At 42.5% G+C, this 23,794-nt stretch overlaps 1 long non-coding RNA gene across 2 annotated transcripts; it reads right to left on the reverse strand.

Moving 5' to 3' along the window:
- Positions 1 to 860: 860 nt before the first annotated feature.
- Positions 861 to 19,984, reverse strand: LOC134348368 (uncharacterized). Of its 2 annotated transcripts, none has more exons than XR_010018406.1 (4): positions 19,872 to 19,984; positions 14,965 to 15,090; positions 6,393 to 6,584; positions 861 to 4,082 (listed from the first exon to the last, which is right to left on the reverse strand). It is a non-coding gene; the product is annotated as an uncharacterized LOC134348368 (long non-coding RNA). The 2 variants fall into 2 exon arrangements; XR_010018405.1 differs by lacking the exon at positions 19,872 to 19,984 and adding an exon at positions 17,929 to 18,125.
- Between the last annotated feature and the right edge of the window lie 3,810 nt (positions 19,985 to 23,794).

Genomic DNA, 23,794 nt, shown 5'->3' on the forward strand with positions numbered 1-23,794 from the left:
GGGAATTCCAAAGCTTTGTACCTAGGTAACTGAAAACACAGCTGCCAATGGTAGGGCAAGGTAAATGGGAGGCACAGCAGAGGTCAGGGCTGGACAAACAGTAGGATCTCAGAGGGTGGTAGGGCTGGAGTGGTAACAGTGATAGGGAAAAGTGAGGGCAGCGGGCAGTTTGAACTGGAGCATGAGAACTGTAAATTCAACGCGAAGAAGGATGGTAAGTCATCAAATGTTTTACAGGCTGCTGATTCACTGCTGCTGGAATTTTCGTTCCCATTATTGGAGCCTTCAAATGTATCCGTGTTTTTAATGCTGAGCACATCAGGTGCAGTCAATAATCTGACAGCCTTCAAACATTGATGGCAATGCCACTGAGAAGAACAATCCATTCTGTGTAAAATATAATCTTTCTTCAGGGCTTTCCGTTGTCTTTGATTAGACTGAACTGCTGGATGAGTGATTAAATGAGCCGTGATACAAAGAATTTGCAAATTGGCAGTTTTAATCCCCAGTTTATGGAAATTATGATTTGAGCGTAACATTTCCCGATAAATGAGTTATGGATTTATCTCGGGACTTGACTGCTTTAGGATATCAGACACTGTGCATTTAGAATCTAATTTGAAATAAATCGGGAGAAGCTTTCTCATATCCTGAGTGTGCTATGATATAGTTCAAAACCTGTCTTTGAATTCCATTCTCACCACACAGAATGTGCTGTTCAGAGCTGGTTAAGGAAAAACATATTTAGACCAAGATGATTGGGAAATACTGATTTTAATCACTGCCCTCTGCTAAATTAAACATAGAACAGTATAGCAGAGAAACAAGCACTTCAGACCACAATGTTTGTGCCAATTGAATTAATCCCACCTGCCTGCACTTGGCCTGTATTCCCACTTCCCATTCCCAAATATTTCATGTGCACATCTAAATATCTCTTAAACTGCCATTTCTGTTAAGTAGTCTTGCCCCATTTTTGTAGAGCAGGAGATAATTGATATTCCTATAGTTTTTTTTTATCACAACCTTATGAAATCAGAAATTTGGTTACTGAGAAGACATTTGATATATATATTCATTGTTACACTGTGGATATTTTAATCACACCACTGGAAGCATTTAATTGGTGGTGGGAGTAGACAATTATACACCCAACCAAAAACTGCAAAGACCACAAGATTGACATTAGATATTGGTTTAAAAGTAAATGTTTGACTAGGACCATGAGACCTTCATTCAAATGATTGGCATGCGTCTATTACTGCCAGCAGAAACAACCAAAAAGAAACTAACTCTGTTTTCACCTTTGCCACATTGTAGTACTCAATGGGGCGACATGGTAGTGTTGTGTTTAGTGTTCAAAGTAAGTTTATTATCAAAGTACATATAGTACAAGAAACACAATAGAATCAATGAAAGACTGCACCCAACGGGATGGACAAACAACCAATGTGCAAAAAAAAACCCAACAAAATGCAAATACAAAAAAAAAGAAAAAATAGTAGCAATAAACAATAAGCAATAAGTATCGAGAGCATGAGTTTAGAGTCCTTGAAAGAGAGTCCATAGGTTGTGGGAACAGTTCAGTGATGGGCAAGTGAAGCTATCCCCTCTAGTTTAAAAGCCTGATGGTTGAGGGTTAATAACTGCTCCTGAACCTGGTGGTGTGGGTCTTGAGGCTTCTGTACCTTCTTTCTGATTGCAGCAGTGAGAAGAGAGCATGGTCTGTGTGCTGAGGGTCCTTGATGATGGATGCTGATTTCCTGTGACAGCCCTGTTACACGTTTTCTGCGTAATGCTATTACAGCACCAGCAATCAGCGATTGGGATTCAATTCCGTCGCTGTCTGTAAAGAGTTTGTACATTTTCCCCATGTCTGCATGGGTTTCCTCCAGGTGCTCCGGTTTCCTCCCACATTCCAAAAGATGTACCGTTTAGGGTTAGTAAGTTCTGGCATGCCATGTTGGTGCCGGAAGCATGGCGACAGTTGCGGCTGATCCTGGCACATATTCAGACACAAATGATACATTTCTGTGTATGTTTCAATGTTTATAAAGAATCTTTTATCTTCTTTATAAAATCTGTTTGGGCCTAGCTTCCCATTCAAATCATGTACACAGATGGTGACTTGAAACCAAGATTTACTCAAAATTCCCAGCAGAGCAATCCCGTCAGTTCTACCTCCCTCTCATTTCCTTGTAACCTCTACATTATCCTCTCTCACATGTCCATGTACTCCCCTTTGATTCTTTTTGCCACCCACCTGCACAGCAGCTAGTTTATTTACTAATGTGTCTTTTGGAAGTAGGAGGAACAACAACACAACATGGACAACACAACATGGAAAAACGCCTTTTGGCCCATCGAATCCACACTGTCCATCAACCAGCTGTTTCCATTAATCCTATTTTGTGCTCCCCACATTCCCATCAGTTCAAAGTTCAGAGTAAATTTATTAAGGTACATATATGTCACCATATACAACTCTGAGATTCACTTTCTTGCAGGTATTCACGGTAAATACAAAGAAACACAATAAGCCTGCAAAGCACGCTGTTTCACCAGCACCATCATGATGATTCCCTCTTAGTGACAAATTAACTACCAACACGCATGTCTTTGGAATGCAGGAGGACCCAGGGTCACATGGAGAATGTGTGGACTCCACACCAGCAGTGCCCAAAGTCGGGATAGAACTGGGGTCATTTGGAGCCACAAGGCACAGTTCTATTGGTGACCTTTTCAGTAGCTCAGTATGTCTGGTCCTTAAGGCTGTTATAGCTGGGGGTGGTACTGGGGACAAGCTCCTACCACCTATTAAATGCTCCCAATGGCGTGTGTCTCAAATAGCCTCTGACAACCAAGTCCAGCTCCTGGCCTTCACATGTGGCTTAGCTACTAAGCCCGGCAGAACCGTTTCTTCTGATAAGAGAAGGGGCAAAGGTGGGTTACTGGCACCTTAAAACCAGTTGCTTTGGGTAGATGGGGTTCACCAGCCATGGTTGGCAGCTCATCTAGAAGGAAAATTCTGATCTCAAACCTCCACTGCCTTGCAGCTATACTGACTCAAGGGGAAAATTTTGGGAGTAAACCCCAAGGGAAATGTCCAGAGCCAGAGTCCCTAAGGCAGACCTATGTTGAGTTCAATGGTGACTGGCAACTCCTGCGATGCTGCTGGTGCCAAACTGTTTTCTGTCTCTGCCATTCCTTTTGGGTTCATCAGATGTGTGGAGAGGGGGAGCTTGCTACATGGGCAACAGCTTACTCTCCATATTGGACTGCCCAGGCTTGTGTATCTAGACAGCTGGGACACAACATCCATGGTCAACTCTGACCGACAGAGGCCTCATCTCGTCAGTGTGCCAGAAAATGCAGGGAGCAGGATTTTGGGGTAAGCATAGCAGACTTGTCTTGCAATGGTCCTCCCAGTGGGAACACCCAGGAATACTTCCCAACAAGGTACAAGAAGCCACACATCAACTTTGACAACAGGGAAGCCCCATCTCCAAAGTAGTCACGAACAATCTGTGGAGGAACTCAACAGGTCAGCCAGTACATGTGGGAAAAGGAATTGTGGACAGTTTGGATTAGAATCTGATGCAGGCTTTCTACCCAAAACATCGACTTTACCTCCCCCAACCCCCACACACACAAATACTGCTTGACGTGCTGAGTGCTTCTGGCAGATTTCACTGGACAGCATTTTTTTCCCAAAAGTGTTGCTTCCTCAGAAGTTTATTTTTGTTTACGATAGACCGCTTGAAGCTGAACACAAATATAATTTCAAGCTACTTCTCATATTTAGGAATTTAGAGAAACAAGAAATTAACTTTTATTGAATATAATGGGTTTAATTGCATAATGGTGCTGATGCTTTGCAGTAGTTCAACAGAGCTAAAAATGTTCTGATGATTTTCATTGGTACTTAGTGTCTGAGGTTTCTTGCTTAGGTGTCCAAAAATAATCAGCCAGCATTGATGGATTCCAGTTGCCCTGTTACCATTTCTCCATGACCACAATGTCCTGGTGTAATCTTTCACCATGCTCATCACTGACAGTGCTAAGGTGTGCAGGGAGGAAGTCTAAATGGGAATGCAGAAGATGAATCTTTAGTGACATGTTCAGACATCCCACCCCGCAAAAACTCATTTCAGGGAGGTGGCACCCCCACCCCCCGCAAGCCCATATCCATCCCCCCCCCCCACAGTCGACCTCCAAGGGTGTATAATACTTTGTTTAGTGATTTTGTCTAATCTGTAAACCAAGTTGGGTATATGCAGAAAATTTGACATTAAAATATCTACTTATATTATATTATCATGTTTATTCTATTACAACTTTAAGCAAGTCTACAGGGAGTTTGGCCTCATCACGTAGGACATGAATAGTGTATCTCATTAGCAGCCAACCAGCTAGTTTAAATAATGTTAGCTATGCTAATGAACGAATGACACCAGTTAAACTCACCTCAACATGTCTTTTACATTTTAACCCACCATGGGCAATAGAAAAGTCACTGTTGCAAACAGTGCAGCGAGCAACTCTGTCATTGTTTTTGAGGTTGACTGTAAAGCCCGCCCACAGAGAAAACTGATAGGTCTACTTAGCGGGGGTCCCCAACCTTTTTTGCAATACGGACCAGTTTAATATTGACAATATTCTTGCGGACCAGCCGACCGGGGGCGGGGGTGTTAATCACGACCGGAATATAGGTGGTAAATCAACTATAAGTCAGTTATAAGTGGCTAATACACTCAATTTCATTTCTAAAAGGGTTTATCTAATGAATTTAATATTAAACACACAGCGCATAATTTCCTCACTTGAATGTAGTGATAGGTCAACTATACATCTATAGCATCATAACATTTTAAGTAACGTTTGGATATTAAACACACAGTGCATATTTTCCTCGTATGAACATATAAAATCATTGCAACACACCAATATCGCTGAATCAGTGGGAGCCCTGGGCTTGTTTTCCTGCAACAAGACGGTCCCATCGAGGGGTGATAGGAGACAGCGATACTCGAAGAGGGGTTCCTTGTGTCCAGTCTATTCCACAATTTAGTTTTCGTTGCTTTCATTGCGGGAAACTCCGCTTCGCAGCGATATGATGTTAGAAATAGAAGCAACGTTTTCAGTGCTTCTGAGGCTATCTCAGGATATTCAGCCTTGACTATGATCCAGAATGCTGGCAGAGATGTTATGTCAAACATACTTTTCAGCCCCCGTCATTTGCAAGCTCGAGGAGTTGATCTTCCTATGCTGACATGGATGACGCGTGCATAATGACCTCATGTGCGTTCAAGTTCAACAGTGCGTGACATCGAATGAGGAAAGATGCACCTGACTCATATTGCCAAAACATATCGTTTCCTTGCGGCCCGGTGGTTGGGGACCACTCTTAGCACAAAGACAGACCAATCAGGATGCTCGCTCTCCCTCTCAAAAACATTGATTTCCAGAGTATTGTATATAATTTCTGGGCGTCAGGGAGCCACTATCGATATGTGGGAGACTCCCGGAAGTTCCGGGAGAGGTGGGATGTCTGCATGTTGCAGGAGTGCCCGGGTCCTGGTAGGATGTACGATACATTGTTTGGACAATTTAAACGCTGGCTCATACGGACAGGAAAGACAGGGTGTCGAGATTGGAGGTGAGAGCTGATTTCACTCCTCTCTACACGACACTGAGGCTATGAAGACTGCCCTGACTGCTGTGCTCTCATGTGATGAACTGATACTGAGGCTTTGGGCCTACTCCGGGCTGCTCCAAATTTCAGATCTAAGCATTCATTTTGGTTGGGAATGTTGTTACTCGCTTCTGTTGTTTGCATGATTTACGTTTTTTATTCCCTTTCTTTGCCCTCAGTGGAGGGTGCTGATGCTTTCTCACTGGTGGTGGTGAGGGGGAAATCATTGCCTTGCTGCTGCTTATGCATGGGAGGGGGAGCTGGGGGGGGGCTTTGGGTCTAATGTTTAACTGTCATTCATTCTTTGGGGCATTCCTGTTTTCGTGGATGTTTGCGAAGAAAAAGAATTTCAGGATGTATATTGTATATGTTTCTCTGACCATAAGTGTACCTATTGAACCAATTGAATTGGTCATTATTTTATTTTTTTAAATTGGGTTCTTCTGGGTTTTATCATTTTGTGTCTTCCTGCAAGCAAACAAATCTCAAGGATGCATAATTTATACACTATTTGATACTTTAAAACTTTGATGTTGCACTTCATGGTTTTGTGTGATTGAAGCATGTTGTCAACCAGCTGCACATAGTTCGGTGCTCGGTAGTTGCCAAGAAAATTTTCACCAACACCCTTGAATGCCTTCCATACAATATTCTCTGGCCCCAGTAGAAGTTCTCTGAATTGCCTTTCATTGATTACCTGTTTGATTTGTGGACCAATAAAAATGTCTTCCTGAATCTTGGCATCATTTATTCTGGGAAATATCTCTCTCAAATGTCAAAATCCTTCACAGAAATATTTGTGCCCGTTGAAAGCAGATTCCTTCTCTGCAGTCTTGAAGCCAGTCATTCTGCTTCTGCCTTTGACAAACCCAAGTTTCTGACTAGGTCACTGTTGTAATAGAGGAAACAGATTCAGTAGGTCTCAAAGGCGAGGACTTTGGACACACAGTCTTGGTAGTAAAGGATTTTATTTACAGAAGGCAAACATGGGAAAATGGCAACAGAAGCAACATGCACATGCGCACAATTTACAGTGGTCAGGTCACACAGACAATTAATAACAAACATGGGAAAATCGCATGGGAACAAAGTACACGCACACACACAGACACATGCAACCAAGGGAAAAGTCAATATGATACCCACTACCCCTTGACTCTATGCAGGCACAGCTCTCTGCTTTTAGGAGCAATAACCAACACTCCCAAACCTATTCAATGCACAACTCACCAATAATTTCTCCAACGCTGTTCCACGGTTCTCAGCCTGGAGTGAAGCTGGGTGACCCCTTGGATAGCAAAGAGAGAGAGAGGGTCCAGCACACGTGGCATCCTTTATAGTGCAGCAGGACTGGAGGTTCCCACCCAGGTAATTCACAGGAAAGCCAATGGCTTGGTGCCAGCGGAGTTAAGCTGATTACAAAGGCCAATTGCCTGAGACCAAGTACAAGGCTAGTTAAAGGGGCCAATGGTTAGGTGTGCATTGATGGGTGAGGAGGGGTCAAACCTTGATTGGCAGGTGGCGTATCTTTCGACCAACAGTGCTGTCACGTGACAGTCACGACCCCCTCCAATACAGTCATTTAATTCAGATTGAGCTGACAGATGAATCTTACTTGACGTAAAGGGTTCAAAATCTGTATGAGGAAGTGGAGGGATGGGTTAGTAAATTTGCTGATGACACAAAGGTTGGGGGTGTTGTGGATAGTGTGGAGGGCTGTTAGAGGTTACAGCGAGATATTGATAGGATGACAAAACTGGGCTGAGAAGTGGTAGATGGAATTCAACCAGATAAGTGTGAGGTGGTTCATTTTGGTAGGTCAAGTGTGATGGCAGAATATAGCATTAATGGCAAGGTTCTTGGCAGTGTGGAGGATCAGAGGGATCTTGGGGTCCGAGTCCATAGGACACTCGAAGCTGCTATGCAGTTTGACTCTGTGGTTAAGAAGGCATACGGTGCATTGTCCTTCTTCAACCGTGGGACTGAGTTTAGGAGCCAATAGGTAATGTTGCAGCTATATAGATAGATAGATAGATAGATATACTTTATTACTCCCGAGGGAAATTTGGTTTTGTTATAGCCGCACCAACTAAGAATAGAGCGTAAATATAGCAATACAATATATAGGACCCTGGTCAGACCGCGCTTGGAGTACTGTGCTCAATTCTGGTCGCCTCACTACAGGAAGGATGGGGAAACCACAGAAAGGCTGCAGAGGAGATTTACAAGGATGTTGCCTGGATTGGGGAGCATGCCTTATGACAATAGGTTGAGTGAGCTCGGCCTTTTCTCCTTGGAGTGACGGAGGATGAGAGGTGACTTGATAGAGGTGTACAAGATAATGAGAGGCATTGATCATGTGGATAGTCAGAGGCTTTTCCCCAGGGCTGAATTGGCTAGCACGAGAGGGTACAGTTTTAAGGTACTTGGAAGTAGGTACAGAGGAGATGTCAGGGGTAAGTTTTTTTTGCAGAGAGTGGTGAGTGCGTGGAATGGGCTGCCGGCGGCGGTGGTGGAGGTGGGAACGATAGGGTCTTTTAAGAGACTCCTGGATGGATACATGGAGTTTAGAAATATAGAAGGCTACGGGTAAGCCTAGGTAGTTCTAAGGTAAGGACATGTTCAGCATAGCTTTGTGGGCCAAAAGGCCCGTATTGTGCTGTATGTTTTCTATGTTTCTATGTATCAGTATTAGTGTCATTATCCATTTCTGGGTTGAGTATCATGGCATCTTTGTGCGCCACCTCCAGAGCCCATGTCTCTGGTGGCTTCAGTACTGGGAGACTATCGTCATACGGCACAGGTCTCATGGCTAAAGAAGATTGGGGTATTCAATGGATTTCTTGTTTTTAGCAGAGAAACCAGACACACTGGTCAGACGGAAGTAGTCATCTGCCACGTGATCCTTCTGCTCTTGCCATATCATCGGGACAGCAAACAGCATTGACTTCTGAGTACCTCTGAGCCAAGCTCTAAGATTGAGGAGCCCAGGCTTTGTCTTGGTTGCAAATTTTTACCCAATGCAGAGCTCATAGGCTTTCTTAATAAGAAAAGTCATGCTCTGTCTTTGAGATTTAAGCGTACTGATTACTTGCCACAAGTATTAGAGAAGTTATCATGGCAGTTGCAACATTGGTGAGACATTTTGCAATATCAAATTCTCTTGAAAATACAGGTTGACCTTCACTAATCCAGCACTATTGGGACCTGAGGAGTGCTGGATTAGTGAAAATGCTGAATTACAGAAGGATCACATTAGGCATAATCAGTGCCGGATTATCGAAGGAACCGGATTACAGGTAGTCGTATTAGTGAAGGTCGACCTGTACAATTATTTTATGATAATGAATACACACAATATGCAATGTGCATCAACATGATCGCAAACGGATATACAGTGCCTATAAAAAGTGTTCAACCCCCTAGAAAGATTTTGTGTTTTATTGTTCTACAACTTTGAATCACAATGGATTTAATGTGGATTTTTTTCCCTGACACAGATCAACAGAAAAAGATTCTTTTGTGTCAAAGTAAAAACAGATCTCTACAAAGTTAACTACAAATATAAAACACAACATAATTGATTGAATAAGTTTCACCCCCTTCAAGTCAGTATTTAGTAGTTGCACCTTTGGCAGCAATTACAACCTTGAGCCTGTGTGGATAGGTCTCTACCAGCTTTGTACATCTGGACACTGCGATTTTTCCCCACTCTTCTTTACAAAACTGCTCAAGCTCTGTCAGATTGCATGGTGATCGTGAGTGAACAGCCGTTTTCAAGTCCAGCCACAAATTCTCAATTGGATTGAGGTCTGGACTCTGACTTGGCAATTCCAGGACATTAACTTTGTTGTTTTTAAGCCATTCCTGTGTAGCTTTGGCTTTATGCTTAGGGTCACTGTCTTGCAGAAACACAAGTTTTCTCCTAAGTCGCAGTTCTAATGCAGACTGCATCAGGTTTTCCTCTAGGATTTCCCAGTATTTTGCTTATTTTCACTTTATCCTCTACCTTCACAAGCCTTGCAGGCCCTGCTGCAGTTATGCATCCCCACAGCTTTATGTAGCCACCATCATGCTTCACGGTAGGGATGGTGTGTTTTTGATTATTGTGGTGGCAATCATGCCAAACATAGCATTTAGTTTGATGGCCAAAAAGCTCAACTTTGGTTTCATCAGATCATAGAACCTTCTTCTGGCTGACTTCGGAGTCTCCCACATGCCTTCTGGCGAACTCTAGTCGCGATTTCATGTGAGTTTCTTTCACAGTGGCTTTCTCTTTGGCACTCAGCCGTAAGTGACTGGTTAAGCACCCAGGCAACAGTTGTATGTGCAGTCTCTTCCATCTCAGCCCTGAAGCTTGTAATTCCTCCAGAGTTGTCAAAGGTCACTTGGTGGCCCCTTCTTGCACGTTCACTCAGTTTTTGAGGATGACATGCTCAAGGCAGATTTAAAGCTGTGCCATATTCTTTCCATTTCTTGATGGTTGACCTAACTGTGCTCCAAGGGATATTCAGTGACTTGTACATATTCTTGTATCAATCTCCTGACTTGTGCTTTTCAATAACCTTTTTGTGGAGTTGCTTGCAGTGTTCTTTTGTCTTCATGGTGTAGTTTTTGCCAGGATACTGACTCACCAGCAGTTGGACCTTCCAGATATAGGTCTATTTTTACTACAATCAATTGAAACACCTGACTGTACACAGGTTTCCAAAAACAGATCCAAAAACTAATCATGTGACTTCTAAAACCATTTGGCTGCACCAGTGATGACTTGGTGTGTCATATTAAAAGGGGGTAAATACTTATGCAATCAATTATTTTGTTAATTATTTGTAATTAATTTAGATCACTTTGTTAGAGTTCCGTTTTCACTTTGACATAAAAGAGTCTTTTTCTGTTGATCGATATTTAAAAAAGCTAAATAAAATTCACTGTGATTCAACGTTGTAAAACAATAAAACATGAAAACTTCCAATGGGAGGTGAATACTTTTTATAGGCACTGTACATGTAAATGCAATGCATAGAACTGTGTGTGTGTGTGTGTGTGTGTGTGTCTGTGTGTGATGCTTTCATAGCCTTTCTAAAACCTATCCTGCCATGCATCATCTATTCTGTCTAAGCATGCCCAGGCACACCTGGACAAGATAGAAAGCTTTTCAGCTTACATTGTGGGCAAAATGTAATTGGCTTGTATTATGAACTGAAATAACAAATAAAGGCAATTTCAAAAAAAATGTGTGAAAGGTAAATTTCATGATGATTTTCATGATCAGCTGTCCAAAATCCCTAAGATACACCAAAAAGAATTCAGGAAGCAAAACCTTTGTTGTCCAGTGTTTTTTTGTGTGCCAGATACAGACACCTGCAGTCCCCTGTATCTCCAACAGAGGGGGCTGTTTGCTACTTCTATAGTGGGTGGGAAGGATGGAGGATAGGAGGAAGGATTGATGAGAGATGAGATATAGCCATTGAAAGAGAGAGGTAGGGATGGAAAGGGAGATGAATAGGAGAGGAAAGATGGGAGGGGAGCTGAGAGAGAAATACAAGAGCAGGATATGCATGGCAGAGGATGGGGATTAGGACTAATGAAGGGGGAGGAGTACAATGGATGAGGGGAGGAAGTGGACTGTGGTAGAGAGTGAGGGAAGGAGGAAAGGGTTGTGTTAGCTGGGATTTCAATAGAAGGGAAAACAGAAGCAAGGAAGGGGGAGGGGAGAGAAGAGATTAGATTATGAGGACACTCATTCCTCGTTTATTGTCATTTAGAAATGCATGCATTGAAAAATGATACAACGTTCCTCCAGAATGATATCACAAGAAAAACGCAGGACAAACCAAGACTAAAACTTACAAAACCACATAATTATAACATATAGATAGAACAGTGCAAAGCAATACCATTATTTGATAAAGAGCAGACCATGGGCACAGTAAAAAAAGTCTCATAGTCTCGATAGCCTCATCATCTCGCGCAGGCGGCAGAAGGGAGAAACTCTCCCCGCCATGAACCTGCAAGCGCCGCAAACTTGCCGATGCAGCACCATTGGAAGCACCCGACCGCAGCGGACTCTGAGTCCGTCCGAAATCTTCGAGCCTCCGACCAGCCCCTCCAACACAACCTCTCTGAGCACCGTCCTCTGCCGAGCAACAAGCAAAGCCGAGGACTCGGGGCCTTCCCCTCCGGAGATTCAGGATCACACAGTAGCAGCAGCAGCGAATCAGGTATTTCAGAAGTTTCACCAGATGTTCCTCCGTGCTCTCACATCCGTCTCCATCAAATCAGGATTGTGCACGGCACCCTACTTCACAAATAACAGACACCACCACCGGAGTGGCCGCTGCGAGCTGCGTCACGCCACCATCTTCTCCTCCCTCCTTGATGGAGGAAGTGCAAGGAAAATGAGAAATTGTTTGTAATGCACAATATCGATTGGATGCCCACTTTGCAAAATAATTTTCTGAGCTAGGCAGCCAAAGTGGACATGACCCAGGATCAGCCATGATGTTATAGAATAGCAGACTCAAGGAAATTAAACTCAAGGGTTCAGGAACATTTTCTGAACATTCCATGAATGCTCCCCTCACCAGTTTTCTCATTTCTTGTTGATTTTTAAAAAATTATTGTAACATAGTATTTTTTTAACATATTGAACTGTACTGCTGCCACAAAACAACAAATTTCATGACATATGCCAGTGTTAATAAACCTGATTCTAATTCTGATTCAGATCATACCACCTTCTCCTGCTTCTGTTTGTTATGATGTTCAGTCTTTAGATGAGGCTGGGGCTACAATTAGTCCAAGAGTCTGGACTAATAAAACATTCCTGAATGGTCACAAAGTGCTGGATGATGCTGTGTGTCTCGGAGGAGCAAACCAAGGGAGAAAATTTCTCTTTTTGTTTTACTTTTAACAAGGAGCTCCATGTTTCACTGCCTCCTGTCAGCCAGTGAAATGCTGCCTCCAGCAGTCCATTTTTAGTCACTGCGCACAGAGGGTGGAAAGTTCTGCCTGAACATCAGTCCTATTTTCTTGGGCAGCTGATTAATTAAATTGTTGAATACTTAGCAGGTCAACTCAACTTGTTAGTCATAAATAACATGCACTTAGTGGGAGGGCAACGCTGTTTAATAATGTGATAGACAGGACCCTGGAGATTTTCAATACTTAAGCATACCATGAAATATGTGAGTCAAACACAGCAATAAAATGTTTAATTATTTAACTGTCTGTGCTGTTCCAGCCAATGATAAAACAAGTTCAACAATAAACTTATTTGGGTAGAGGAATGGTGGTGGAAAGTCCCTGCAGTTCAGAGCAAGAGGATAAACTAACAAAGTTTAAAGGTCAAATATCCCCAAGTGACATTTCGAAAGCCCTCCCTGTATTGGGCAGTTTCCCATTCTCTTTGAAAGTCTTCTAGAGGCATTACAAAGCAAAGAAATGGATAAGTAAATTGATGAAAGTGGAACAAAGTAAGGACGAGACATTAACCAGAACACACATATGAGTGTTTGTGAAACTCAGACAAAATAATGTTTTTTTTAGATATTCTTTCCATCCAATCACAATCATGGTCCCTAACAGCGGCTTTTTGCAACAAAGCTTTTATAAGAAGCTTACAGCTTTTTTAGAAATGTTCCAAAAATACAGCAATGGTTGCAAGAGACTATGAGTCCATCTCACCAGCTGGATATCTCCACGGTGATTAAGTGTTTTCCCAATTATGCATATTTAACTCTACCTGCTTTCTTCTGTCTATGACAGTATACTCTATTAAGACTTAAAAGTAATTACTTTCTTTAAACGTTACATTTATATAGCACTTCCCATTGTGTCTCTGAATGTCTTACAACCAATGCAGTACTCTTGAAAAGAAGCCATTTTAGAAATAGTAAACACTCTAATCAATTATGACAAAACAAGTTAGCAACTTATTCATGCAAAAGGGAGTGAACTTCAGAATTTACTATCCTACAGCGCTGCGGAGGTTTGATCATTGAGTTCCTTCAAAATAAAGATCATTATGTTGTTGGAATTTCAGGGGATTAATGCAAATGGCGCTGAGTAGATCAGCCACGTTCTTGATAAAATGGTGGAGCAATGTTGAAGGGGTAAATGACCTACTTTTGCTCCTAATTTTAATGTTTCACCATTACCATGTTATGAGACATTGGCTAGAAATTTTGACTTTGTTGATATTGATTGAGGGATACAGAGAAAACTCCCCAGCATTTCTTCAGGATAAATGCCATGGGGGTTAATTCTCCAGGACTTCCACTTATCATCTCTTCCAAAAGACAGATCTTCTGACAGTGTCCTTCTTGCCAAGTACAGTGAACCTCTGGAATTCTCTCCCCTAGAAGACTTGGGAGCGAGGGGGAAGAATTGATCATTGGTGATTAACTTTAGAGGAAATAGATAAATATCTGAAAAATCAGGGAATTGTAGGCTATGGAGAACTGGCACAGAACAGATACGGATTGGGGTAGTTCAGCCAAGGTCAGGTTGAATGGCAGGGCAGGCATGAGGGGCTGAGTGGCCTACCCTTACTCCTATTTTCCAATCTTCTTATGATGTAATACTTCCTCAGTGCGACAAAGGATTGTCAACCTGCATTTTATACCTAAACTGGCTGACTGAGAGCTACGAATTGATAAATAAACACCCTTCACTGCTGATCTGAAATATACAAGACATAAGTCATACAAAATAGACTGGAACTAGCAGCAGCATACTGCTTCCACAGAGATGCTCCTTTCTCTCTATTCTTGAGAAGGTTGAGTGGCCAAAAATATCTTGCAAGACAGGAAAATTTCTGGCCTTGCATTTCTGGTTATTTCGTGAAGCTTGGCAGTACTGTCATTCAGGTAGAATATACTGCTGAGAGTTGTTACCAAGGCCTGTATGCGCAAGAGCCACTCAGAACATGTAAGGAGGCCAGTTGGGCAACATCTTGGAATCAATTATAAAAGGTCAGAGGTCACTTTGAAAGGATCATGAACATATTTGGGCAAGGGCATGGGGACACGTGGGCAAGGTCATGGAGCCACTTGGGAAATGACAATACCCAGCAAGGAGTTGGCCTGTTAAGAAAACGTTGTGAGGGTTAAGGGGAGGAGGCATGTGGGGTGATTGGTGGTGGGAAACTGTGGGAAATTAAAAACATCTGGCTGAAAGCAAGGTTAGATTTCATTATTGGACTGAGTCAGCATCAATTTCTGTAATTTCTTATGGAATTTGATAATGACCCTCACATTCCTCACCTGTTACAAATCAGTCAGATTTTTTGCTTCAGGGAGTCAAATAAACCAAAAACGTGTCTGAATGGGAACTTGCTGGTCTTCATGCTCCATAGGAATCCAAAGTCTTGTTATTGTTTGCTGGGAGTTCTAGAATAAAAGAGACACTTTATTTGAACAAAGAAAACATCCCAGAAATCAGAAGAAAAAGGTGACAAATACTGTTTAGTAAAAGGAAAAAGGCCATTCAGCCTCTCAAAGGGGCTATCACTCATTTAGATCGGAGCACATCTGCTTCTATTCTACTTCCATCCTTAATTACATATCCTTCCATATCGTTGTTAAATAATAATCTATCAATGTCACTTTGGAAATTTACATCCAACTCCCAGTAAAGGTTTTTTTTGCGGGGGTAGTGGGGAAGATCCAGATTTTCACCACCCTTTGTGTACAGCGTTGTGGCTTAACATAATTTCTGATTAACCTTATTAATTTCCCTTCTGCCAGATTTCCCCAACACAGGAAGTACTTCCCTTCTCTTGTCCCTATCAACTCCTTTTATCATCTTAAGTACCTAGTTAGATCATCTTGCAACACCACCATCAGAAGTGTTACATGCAATCCTAGTATACAAGAAAGTACAGGACAGAAACAGCCCCTTCGGCCCGCAATGTGTGTGCCAATCATGAGGCCAATTTACGGTGGTCTGCACATGATCTCTATTCCTCCATTTTATGCATCCGCCTGAAAGCCTCTTTAATGTTGCAGTCATATCTGCTTCCATTATTTCCCTTGATAGCACGTACCTGGTTCCTACTGCACTTTGTGTTAAAAATCTTGTCTTGCACCTCTCCTTTCAGCTTACTCACTCTCAGTTTAGATGCATGGCCTCTAGCACTTGATATTCCTACTCTGGGGCAAAAAAAAGATTCTAACTACCAAGCAACACACATCAAAGTTGCTGGTGAACGCAGCAGGCCAGGCAGCATCTCTAGGAAGAGGTACAGTCGACGTTTCAGGCCAAGACCCTTCGTCAGGACTAACCGAAGGAAGAGCTAGCAAGAGATTTGAAAGTGGGAGGGGGAGGAGGAGATCCAAAATGATAGGAGAAGACAGGAGGGGGAGGGATGGAGCCAAGAGCTGGACAGGTGATTGGCAAAGGGGATATGAGAGGATCATGGGACAGGAGCCCCAGGGAGAAAGACAAGGGGGGGGGAACCCAGAGGATGGGCAAGGGGTATAGTGAGAGGGACAGAGGGAGAAAAAGGAGAGAGAGAGAGAAAGAGTGTGTGTATATAAATAAATAACGGATGGGGTACGAGGGGGAGGTGGGGCATTAGCAGAAGTTAGAGAAGTCAATGTTCATGCCATCAGGTTGGAGGCTACCCAGACAGAATATAAGGTGTTGTTCCTCCAACCTGAGTGTGGCTTCATCTTTACAGTAGAGGAGGCCGTGGATAGACATATCAGAATAGGAATGGGATGTGGAATTAAAATGTGTGGCCACTGGGAGATCCTGCTTTCTCTGGCAGACAGAGCGTAGGTGTTCAGCGAAACGATCTCCCAGTCTGCGTCGGGTCTCGCCAATATATAGAAGGCCACATCGGGAGCACTGGACGCAGTATATCACCCCAGTCGACTCACAGGTGAAGTGTCGCTTCACCTGGAAGGACTGTCTGGGACCCTGCATGGTGGTAAGGGAGGAAGTGTAAGGGCATGTGTAGCACTTGTTCCCCATCCCTCCCCACTGATCTCCCTCCTGGCACTTATCCTTGTAAATCGACCACATTCTAACTACCAATCTATGCCACTCATAATTTTATATACTTCAATCTGGGTGCCCCTCAACCTCTGATACTTCAGAGCAAACAACCCAAGTTTGCACAACCTCAACTCTCATACTGATGATCAATGTTCCCTCTAAGGTGTGTGGGCGAACACATTCTTTACTACTAGTGCATCAAGGAACTTAAACTGCACACAAAAGTTTGTCACCTTCTACCTCGTTGGCATGTTGAGTATATTTCACGATCATAAACAATCATGTTTCCTTTTCTGGTTTCTGATGCGGAGAGTGTTGACAACTTAGTGTTTGCGATGATTTGTCTGCAGATTTTAGAACTGGCTTATTTATACTGTTTTTATTGAAGAAGTTATTGATTGAAATTCCAAAGAAGCAAAGGGCGTTATGCACAAAGGAACTGCTAATTCATTTAAAGCAGAATGGCTTAATGAAACAGTAGAAACTGCTACACAAAATTCTCATGAGGTCAGTAACAGCTACGAGAAATATTTATGTACAATACAGAGATTGGTGTTAACTGCTTGTATTGTCGCAAAGCAAAAGTTTTTGGAGAATTTGCAAATGGGAAGAAGTGGAGTAATATTTGGAAACTTGACTTTTTAAAGTGTCATTTAGCAAGAAAATCACATATGGACGGTGTGCAAAAGCTCCAGCAAGAAAATCCTTCATTACAAGTTACAGGCTTGCTACATATGTTTTGTGAGGGTGCAGAAAACGATCAAACTCAGAGAAGATCAAAGTTCTTATTGACAGTTGTTTTATTTCTTTTAAACAATGAACAACAAACTGGACTTGGTATTTTATTATCGTTAGAACAGCTTCAGGTTTATTTCCACTTATAAATTCAGTGCACACACACATAGTCACTGGGCGAAAATTCGCACAGCACACGATTTTTGTGCATACTGGTCATTACAAATTAAAGGAAACATTGCTGATGATACTTTCCAATCCAAACAACATTCTGGTGAACCTCTTATGCACTGTCTCCAAACCACCCCCCCACCCTTCCTTTCTGCACACAGTACGCTAAGTATGGTGTAGCCAAAGTTTTATACAGCTGTAACATGACCTCACAACGGTTGTACTCAAATCTCTGACCAATGAAGCAAAGCATGCCGTCTGCAAATAAGTGAAGCTTCCCACACAGAAACAAGCCAGAGAGCAGAGGGATCAGTACTCACCATTCTGAAAAGAAGGTCAAAAGAGAGGGTGGGTGAAATTACAGTGAGTTCCTTTGGCTGAACAAGGTATAAATTCAATGACAGAACAGGAAATAGCAAAATTATGTCCAGCCATTAATACTGCTCACTTCTGCAATCAGTATTGGCTGCATTTTCTCTTTGTTTGCTGAGGATATAAATAACCCCAGCAAGTCGAGCTTTCGCTGTGGTGCTTGCCAACTTTACAGTGGTCAATGTGTTACATTTCACAGTGCACATCATTTTAAAATGCCTCATTCATGTGAAAAGGAATTGTAAAAATAAAGGGTTCTTTAAGGTTGCCTTTTCCAAACTCTTTTTGTGAGAGCAACACTTGCATACCACAATGGGACCTTTAATAATTCAGAGGCCTGGTGCCGACTCTATTTAATGTAATTAATGAAAATAAAATCTCCTTTATGTCCACATTCTTTCTGAACACATTAAACTAAGAACAGAAACTGTCAGAGACAGAGCACTTGAATGCTAACCACAGAGAGCATGAAAATTTACATGGAATTTAGCCTTTCTCTGTGTCGAAGCTCCCTGGCCTGAATAGGAAAAAAAAATGCTTATATAGCATTTCCTTATGGGAACAACTGTACCACAGTCCTTCACAGACTGCAACAAAACATTCCAAGGTGAATCATAGGACTTTTATCAGATTTTACACTGAGTCTCTTAATGAAATGTTTCATGGATTGTCTTAAAGAAGTGAATCCACAGTGAAGTTTAGGGAATGATTTCAAAGTTTCAGCTAATGGTACCTGAAGGTACAGCAATCAGTCCTGGAACAAAGGAAATGGGAATGCACAATTATCCAGAGTTGGAGGAACAAAAGTAAGTGGAGAGCTGTTGGTAAGAAGAGGTTGCAGAGAAGTGAGTCCATGGAGGAATTTGAACACAAAGATCTGAGTGTTGCATGCTAGACTGGAACACAATACATTGGTGCTAGAAAGTTTGTGAGCTCTATAGAATTTTTTCTATTTCTGCATAAATATGACCTAAAGTGTAATCAGATCTTCACGCATCCTAAAACTATATAAAGATAACCCAATTAAATAAATAACACACAAAACAACATACTTGTTCATTTATTTATTGAGAAAGATGATCCAATATTGTATGCATTTGTTGGAAATGTCTGTGAACCTCTGGGGTAATGCCTTCTACAAAAGCTATTTTGAGTCAGGTGTTCCAATCAATGAGATGAGATTGGAGGTGTGGGTTGTAGAGGTCCCCCGCCCAATAAAAAAGACACACAGAGTCAGGTTACTGACAGAGCCTGCTCTTCTCAAAAAAGATCTGTTTATATGCACCATATGTTGAACAAAACAACTTTCAGGAGGACCTACAGAAGAAGAATTGTAGAGATACATGAAGGTGGAAAAGGCCACAAAAGAATTTCTGAAGACCTGAGTGTTCGTCAGTCCACAGTAAGAGAAATTGTTTACAAATGGAGGAAATTCAGTACTGTTGCTACTCTCCCTAGCAGACTCCCGTTTGGTGTGTGCAAAATTGGTTTAGTGAATTTCCTGAATTACAACAGTGACAATTAAAAGTATTCCATTAGCTGGAAAAATCTTTGGGACACCCCGAAAACCTGAAAAGTCTGTGAAAATGCAGGTGTCTCTGTTTCTACAGGGCAAACGGGATTTTATGAAACTTCCTCAGCCCCGGCGAGAAATCCACCCCTGCCTCTCCTGTAGCTTCAGTCTGGAGCTGTCACAGAGAGTAAAAAGTGGGGGCGGGGGGGGGCAGGGTGGAACTAAGAGACGAAAGTTAAATTTAACAGAAAGGAAGAGGACTATTTAAGAAAAATCAATGCAGGGAATTTGCTTGTACAAGCACTGCCTATTTCAGTCATTCACTGATCCAAATCGTTGTGCCTGATGCATTGCTCTGGAATCAGCCTGGTACTGTACCTGCTGTGATATGGAATTCCTTGAAAGCTTCCCGACTGTGTGCTGATTATTGTGCTGGAGGGAGGTGACTGGTTCTTCTTTCTTCAGTGTACCATAACCTGTCGTAATAAATAAAAAGCTGTTTTTCTTTCATATCCAGAATGACAACCTTAACCACTGCACATTTCAGATGTAGCTGCAAATGGGAACTCAGTCTCTCGGAAGCAAATGGTTATCAAAGCAGCAACTGTGTGCTGTAGGAAGTGAGACTCCAGTTTCCCACATGGTGAGAGACATTCTCACATCAGTCAGCCAAAATCTTAACCATAATAATATTTCAGAGCAACATGACCCGGCATATTTTCAATTCAAGTTTTCAATTTAATAGATAAGAATTTTAGATAACATTATAGTGGAAAAAGTAATTCAGTTTTAAATATGAAGTGCAAGTAACCACAAAAGATCCTTTGATGAAGATATTTAATGAGAGGTTATCAGAGAGAAAATAGAAGCACAATATTTTGGAGAGTCAGAAGTCCAGAATGAGGTTTCATTCATTGAAACTGAAAGTAGAACAGAAAGGCAGAAGGAAACTATTTCACACTTAAGGTGGTAAGGCTGTTGAATGTTCATTCGGAATTAGTGACTGAAGCAAAGACGATGTCAACACTTAGGAATAGGTTAGAAAACTATTTGAAGGAAATAGGAAATTCAAGAAATAGAGTAGGTTTACTGGATAAGGACCACACCAGAGACTAGAACTAGAGGTCATAGGTTAAGGGTGAAAGGTGAAGTGTTTAAGGGGAACATGAGGGGGAACTTCATCACTCAGAAGTTGGCGAAAGTGGAATAAGCTACCAGTGCAAGTGATTCGATTTCAACATTTAGCAGAAATTTGGATAAGTACAAGGATGGGGGGGTGGGTTTGGAGGGCTAAGGTGCAGTTCAGGTCGATGGGACTAGGTAGAATAATAGTTCAGAATGGACTAGATGGGCAAAAGGTCTGTTTCTGCACTGTGGTACTCTAAGGCTCTATGACCTTGTGTTAAAAGTGAACACGGGCATAGACTGCTCGTGCTGAATGTGTCACTTTGAAGTTGAATTAATGCCAGATATTGTCACTGCTCTTTACCTTTACTTCACCCTGCAGTCTTAAAACCCTTCTACTGTCTGCTCTAGTTCAGCACTAGAACTGTTGCCTCAGGAGTAAACAGACTCTGGCCTACACCAGAGAACAGGATCTATTATAGGATGACCCTTCGGTTCAGCAAAACTGTCTGAGGTGGAATACTTTGTCTATGCTTCTTCTGCCTGCATTCAGGCAGAGAATGAAAAGCTTGGCAGCAGTGAAAAGGACTACAAAGATCTGGATGTCAGAAATGGAGGAGTAAATTTAGGATTGCTTCCAGTCGATGGACTAGGCTCTGTACAAGGATTCATTAGTGGACCTAAATGAATATTCCATAGTCATCACTGATTTCATAAGAATGTGCATGGGTGAGTGTGTGCCCATGTAAACATTCTGAGTCTTGCCCAGTCTGAAGCCCCGGGTGAACCAGGAGACTCATAATCTGCTGAGAACTGGATCCATGGCATTAAGGGCTGGTGATTCAGACTCATATGAAAAGTCCATACCTGACCTCCGGAAGGTCAATCCAAGCACTGAGACAATTTCAAACTAACCTGGGATCACAGATGCTCAACAGTGGCAAGGCTTGGGAAAATATAGCAAATCAAGGTCAGGCAGCATAAGTGGTAACGACCAGTCACTCCCAGGTGACCTCAACGCCTTGTATGCATGCTTTGATGCTGGTGCCCAAGAACAGTGTGATGACCTGCCTCAGTGATATCTATCTGTAATGGTTACATCAACCATAACAAAGTGCTCAAGATGCTCAAGACAATCATCTCTTGTCTCGGGGTGACCTGGATCTGCTCCAGTTTGCCTACCACCTTAACAAGTCAACAGCAGACATGATTCATCTGGCTCTTCACTCTGTTCTGGACCATCTGGACAACAGGAATTCATATGTTAGACTGCTGTTCATTCGACTACAGCTCAGCATTCAACATAATCATCCCATCCAAATTCATCATCAAGCTTCAAGCCTTGGGCCTCTGTACCTCCCTCTGCAACTGCATACTTGACTTCCTCATTGGCAGATCTCAGTCGGTAAGATTAGATAACAGCATCTGCCCCTCGCTGATCAACAGGACTTGTGTTTAGCCCCCTGCTTCCACTGGATGAATTACAGGTAAAAATGAGTCAACTTACCGGAGTGAGATAGGACACCTGATTGACTGGAGCCGTAACAGCAACCTATCGCTCAATGTTAGCAAAATTAAAGAGCTGATTGGTGACTTCAGAAAGGGGAAGGAGGGCAAATAAGGACAAATCTACATTGGAGCTTAGTGGTGGTGAGTGTAGGCAGCTTTAAATCCCAGAGAGTTAACATATTGGATGATATGTCCTGAGCTCAGCATTTTGAAGCAATCATAAGGAAAGTGCTCAGTGTATCTGCTTTCCTAGCATGTTAAGAAGCTTCTATATGTCACCAAACACTCTGACAAATTTATATAGATACACTGTTGAAAATATCCTGACTAGTTGCATCATGGCCTCGTACAGCAATATGAATGCACAGGAACATAAGAAGCAGCAGAAAATAGTGGACTCTGTCCAATATATCATGGGCACATCCTTCCCCACCATCGGTAATATCTACAGGAGGCACCACCTCAACATCCATCATCAAAGACCCCCCCCCCCCAATGCCATTTCTCACAACTACCATCAGAGAGGAGGTACAGAAGCCTGAAGTCCCACAACCCCAGGTTTAAGAACAGCTACTTCCCTTCGGATCTTGAACCAACCGGCAAAATCAGAACGTGAATCAGATTTATTACGCTGTCTTATCAGATGTGAAATTTGTTGTTTTGCACAGCAGTGTAGTGGAAAGACATAAAATTACTATCAATTATAAAATAAATAAATTATGCAAAATGAAAGAACAATGAGGTAGTGTTTATGGGTTCATGGACAGTTCAAAACTCTGATGATGGAAGGGAAGAAGCTGCTGATTTGTTGATCTGAATTGCTGATTATGGGTCTTCAGACCTGTAGCTTTTCCCTTATGGTCGTTAATGATGGATGCCACCTTCTTGAAGCACCATCTTTTGAAGATCTTTCCAAGCACATCTTTCCCTCCCCCACCCACCCCACTTTCTGCTTTTTGCAGGGATCGCTTCCTACGCAACTCCCTTGTACATTTGCCCCTCCCCACTGATCTCCCTCCTGGCACTTTCTTTCTTACTTGCAAGCAAAACAAGTGCTACCTTTGCCCCTACACCTCCTCCCTCACTACCATTCAGGGCCCCAAACAGTCCTTCCTGGTGAGGCGATACTTCCCCTGTGATTCTGTTGGGGTTATGTACTCTCTCCGGTGCTCCCAATGTGGCCTCCTGTACATCGGGGAGACCCGACATAGATTGGGAGACCGCTTCACTGAGCATCTACACGCCATCTGTCAGAACAAGCGGGATCTCCCAGTGGGTACCTATTTTAATTCCACTTTCCATTCCCATTCCAATATGTCCATCCATGGCCTCCTCCACTGTCGTGATGATGGCATGAATATTGATTTCTCAAACTTCCGGTAATGCCCCCCAAGCTCCCTTCACCATTTTCCATACCCTTTTCTCTCTCTCACCTTATCTCCTTGTCCGCCGATCGCCTCCCGCTTGTGCTCCTCCCCCTTTTTCTTTCTTCCATGGCCTTCTGTCTCATTCACCAATCAACTACCCAGCTCTTTACTTCATCCCCTCCCCCGTCAGGTTTCACCCATCACCTTGTGTTTCTCTCCCCTCCCCCCACCTTTAAAATCTACCCCTCAGCTTTTTTTCCTCCAATCCTGCTGAAGGGTCTCAGCCTGAAACGTCGACTG

This window comes from Mobula hypostoma, chromosome 6, assembly GCF_963921235.1.
Source record: "Mobula hypostoma chromosome 6, sMobHyp1.1, whole genome shotgun sequence".
In the NCBI taxonomy this organism is placed as follows: domain Eukaryota; kingdom Metazoa; phylum Chordata; class Chondrichthyes; order Myliobatiformes; family Myliobatidae; genus Mobula; species Mobula hypostoma.